The sequence below is a fragment of the Miscanthus floridulus genome, chromosome 17 (genome assembly GCF_019320115.1).
Source record: "Miscanthus floridulus cultivar M001 chromosome 17, ASM1932011v1, whole genome shotgun sequence".
In the NCBI taxonomy this organism is placed as follows: Eukaryota; Viridiplantae; Streptophyta; class Magnoliopsida; order Poales; family Poaceae; genus Miscanthus; species Miscanthus floridulus.
In genome coordinates this window covers 75,319,535-75,324,367 of record NC_089596.1, presented here as the reverse complement: position 1 = coordinate 75,324,367, position 4,833 = coordinate 75,319,535, and the positions used below count along the sequence as shown (strand labels likewise).

The following is a 4,833-nucleotide window of genomic DNA, read 5'->3' as shown; positions in this document are numbered from 1 at the left end:
CATGAACCCTTAAGAACAGAATTTATGTTTTGATCAACTAGCAGGTAGCACTGCCAGATCTGCCAGTATTAGCTTTACGTTAAGGATGCACAATTTGGTACGAAGGGCACGCAAGCTCCGTTTTAGTGTGTTAATAATGGGTATGAATCGTGGTATGGATCGAAGATGCGTTTTGATCTTGATGAGACAACGAGCATGTAGGCATGCCATGCGAACGTACGCGCCAAACAAAACACGAGGTCTGCCGTCTCCACGGCACGGCACGGACGCGAAGTCACAGTCACCGTGTGTTTCGCATCGCCGATCGGATCCCCCGTCCCGTCGTCCTCGTCCCGCTGAACTCCACGTGTTCCTTCCTCCGCTCCCCTCTCCCCGTCCCGGCTTCCTTGAATTGGCTCACCATACGCCGCCGTCCTCCGGTGGTAAACCCAGGAGAGACCGAGAGAGTGATCGCGCGCCTCCACTGATCCACCCGCCCGCCATGTCGTCGCACCCTCTCCACTCCTCGCCGGGCCTGTCCGACATGGACGAGATGGCGGCGACCGCGCGCTCCCAGGTCGTCGTCGTCCCCGCCGCGCGGCCCTCCTCCCCTCCCCGCGCCTCCATCCCCGTCTCCTCGTCCTCCGCCGCCTCCGCGCCTCCCCAGCAAACCGCTACCGCCAAGCTCCCATTCTCGGCAGCGGTGCCCGCATCCACCTCCGCCTCGGGCTCCTTCTCCGTCCCTATACCTATCGCCTCCGACGGGCTGGGCCCCGAGCCCAGCACGCTCACCGAGCCCGTCTGGGACACCGTCAAGCGCGACCTCGCCCGCATCGTCAGCAACCTCAAGCTCGTTGTCTTCCCCAACCCCTTCCGCGACGACCCTGGCAAGGCGCTGCGCGACTGGGACCGTCTGGGGCCCCTTCTTCTTCATTCGTCTTACCTCGGACTCATCCTCTCCTGGTCGGGGGCCACCGCCAAGAAGGGTATCCCAGCATTAGCCTACACTCGTTCAGACTACCTGGAAACAGAATTCATCGGTATTCAACTAAGGCCTCTTTGGCACGCTTATGCGGTTTCGGCTTCATCTATTTTACGCAAACGAGGTACTATAGCGTGAAGTCATTTTAATTAAGCCGGGTTAAAATGAACTAGAAGCCGGGAAAAACCAGTTTTTCTGATTTCATCGGTGAAGCCGTTTTGGATGAGCCGTACCAAAGAGGCTTAAGTTTGATCCAACACGATCACTATGTTTGGAAACCAGTAAAAATGCCCAAATGAAATGTGTACAAGTAATTCAGTCATTAAGTTTATCAGGCTGACTAGGGACCACCGCGACATCCAACGTTAACGCTTTGATCACTTACATGTTGAGTGCAGCAATGGGACTACCCTGTGTGTCTGTCCCTTTTTTTTAGATTACGGAATAAACATCCCAGCCTTCACATTCACCAGTGAATGCTTAGAGCTTAAAACATAAAAGAATGTGACTCAGCCCATAGTTTAATTTCGCTAGGCGGACCGACCGGACAATATCCTGTGATCTTACAATAGAAGGTAACAACACAAATAGTCCTCTGATCACATACCAGAGAAAACTAAAATCCAACTTCAAAAGACAGAGGACTTTACGCTCCTATTCTCTTCAGATTCTTCCATTCCCTGGAGCCAAAGAGTCGTAGCGCCACACATTCTAAACGGTTGCATCCTTCTTTCATCATTCTTCACTCTTTCTCTTTAGACAGCAAGGACCATTGCCTGATCCAAAAAGTTCCCCTCAAACACTGCATCATTTCTATTCAACCATAAGACCCAACATATGGCCGCCATTCCCACTGTTATTTGGCTTCTTAGCATTCGAGCAAATCTCCTTATCCAAGATCCAAACATATGAGAAGTGCTTTTTGGTGGTTGAAAGTTAAAAGGTCATAAATAACGTGTTCCAAACAAATCTGGCCACACGGAAAAAAAAGGTGTTGAATATTTTCTTCCAAACCACATAAATCACACTTAGAATCTCCTTTCCACCTTCTCTTTATTAAATTATCCTTTGTTAAAATTACCCCCCCCCCCCCCCCCCCCACACACACACACACACACACTCTTTTTAAGTACCACAGGAAAATTTTAATTTTCAGATGTGGTTTTGCTTTCCAGAACATGTCTTTCCCCGAAATTTTCTCCCTTTTCATAATTTCTCTGTCCCTAACCTTTGGGCAAAACAGACCCCTAATGCCACTGCATTTCAGGCATATTGGAGTCTTAGAGATAATGATAGGAGCATGCGGTAAATTGACTGGATCGCCTATGCACTTCACGTTCATTATTTATCCGAGTGATTGTAGTGTAAAAGTTTCGTTGGTTAAAAAGAAATGCCCCAAAAATTCTTCTCCACCTTCGTGGCACTGTGCTGCTGGCAGCTATGGAAGCGGTGCAATAATGGGGTGATTTTCAGGTCTGAAAGCGCAACTCTACGGCAGGTGCTGGCAACATGTATGGCTGATGCGCAATTATGGAAGTTAAGACTCCCAAAGAAGGATGCCATCATTGCCGAAGCTTGGGTCGGTGTTTTCAGAACTGCTATGTAATAAGTACCCAGTAGAACAAACAAAGTCTAAATGATGTAATTTGCAAAACTTTTAGCCTTACGGCCCGTTGACCTTAAAAAAGTAGTGTAAATTTTTCCAAACCCAAACATTTAACTTTCTGGTATCCCCATAGAATGTCAAATTGGGCTCACGCATGTTGAAGCTATTCATATCCAAAAACAATATGCCTTAGTTCATAATGGGTCAATGTACATTTCAATTTAGAGACATTGAATATTCTTCTAGAATTGGTCAGTGAAATATTTGCTCCAATGTTCAGTACAGCGGCCTCTTATGGAAATACACCCATAGCAGTGAACAACAATTTTGGAGTTCATACAGAGTTTACCACATTCTAAATCTTCAGGGACAAGTAGCTAGATCACAGTATCTTAGTGTACTGTAAAACAGTAGATGACTTCAATACTTCAATAGAATGTCTTTAATCACAGGTGCGCACATGTGTCTCCTCTAATGTATGCTTTATGAACTTGTGATGTACGTGCATACAAATACTGAGTGTAGGTGTATGTGTATTAAGAGAGAATCAGCAAAAGGAAGACCATAAGGAAGGTGCACACTCGTCAAGGCATACGAAACTGAGAATAATGTTGTTGGAAAGCAGCATAATGTTTTGTGAGAGACAGTGTGCTTTTTGCCTTATGAAAAGAAAACAATGTCAATCTAGGAGTTTCTGTTGAGCTGACATGGAACACTTTAAGGGTTGAAGCCATATGTGTTTATCTTGCCTTCAAGAATTGAACACTAGTAATAGTAAGCAGTACCAGGCTTAAAACATACAGACTCTTGACGCTCAATGTCTAGCTATCACTGATATAGGAGTGTATCTAAGCAAATTATATTGTTTCTGGTGCTCCAAAATTGAAAGGGCTTAAGGATATTCTTCCAATGTTTCGGTGGAAAGAACACCCTAGAGTGTTTGGAAGTGCTAAAGATAACCACTTTGTAGGTTTTTTTTCCCCCTTGAACACAAACACTTTGCGGGGTTGAGAATATATTGCTGCCATCTCTTTCCTTCTGAAGTTCTACTGGATGTGGATCTTATCTCTTTGTTGTGCATAGGCAAGAGATGGCAAACTATGACTCATAATTTCGTATCATAATTTTTAGATGTTCCTTTCCTTCTGTCAGAACCTTAGCCTATGATAGAGCAGTATTAATTCTTTGTAGACTTAAGAACTCAAACTATACTGATATATTGTTTCTTTTATACAATGTGATGAGTATTGTATCCCATACTAATTTCAGTTGCTTGGCTTTTGTTTCTGTAGTCTCAAGTGTTCGCTGTTGCCTTTGCGGTATTAGCTGCTGGTGCTATAGTTCTCACACTCAATGTTCTACTGCTGGTACGCCCCTCTCCTCTCCTCTCTTCTCTCTTACTGTGACATGCCACAGCACCCATATTGCCATATCAGCTGATACCAGACACTGTAATATTTGGTGATGGCTGTAATGATTTGGTACAGGGTGGGCACATCATCTTCTTCCAAAGCCTCAGTCTTCTCGGATACTGTCTGTTCCCGCTGGATGTGGGGGCTCTGATTTGCATGCTTAAGGACAGTGTCATACTAAAGATGGTCGTGGTGACGGTAACATTGGCATGGAGCTCTTGGGCAGCATACCCCCTCATGAGTGCTGCTGTTAACCCAAAGAGAAAGGCCCTGGCGCTGTATCCCGTGTTCCTCATGTATATCTCAGTTGCTTGTCTCATAATTGCTATAGTTTGAGGCGGGGATGGTTTCTATAGAACTATCAGAAATACAGGATTCTGTTTTCTAGGTAGATCGATCATCAAAATGCACACTCTTTTCTTTTTGGCTGCGTACAGATCTTGGTTCACATTATTATTGTAGCTTTTGCTGACTGCTTCAATACCTTATTTTCAATTTTGTTTAAGAAAAAGTGGCAGGGATTTAGAATGTAGTCAATCAAATGTTATGAATGTTGTATAGCCATACAGATATCTTGCTGTTTCGCATCTATGTAAATAATCTGCAGTGGACTGCTGAAGACTGAATGAGTCAATATATGCACTCTGTTTTACCATTTTGTTTTGTTGCGTGGACTGTGGAACAGTATTAGCTTGCTCGGTTCTCGTTTTAAGGAAGTACTTATGTATTTGGACGATTGCGTGTTAGATCAGTGTGTTAAATCGATTTTTTGTTAGTTAACAACTTCCGTGGTCTTTGCCGTGGACCTATCAATATATATGCTCTAAAGTAGTCATACTACTCGTTTTTTTGTT

At 44.6% G+C, this 4,833-nt stretch overlaps 1 pseudogene; it reads left to right on the top strand.

Moving 5' to 3' along the window:
* Positions 1-399: 399 nt before the first annotated feature.
* Positions 400-4,626, top strand: LOC136518803 (protein YIP4a-like; annotated as a pseudogene).
* The last annotated feature ends 207 nt before the right edge of the window (positions 4,627-4,833 follow it).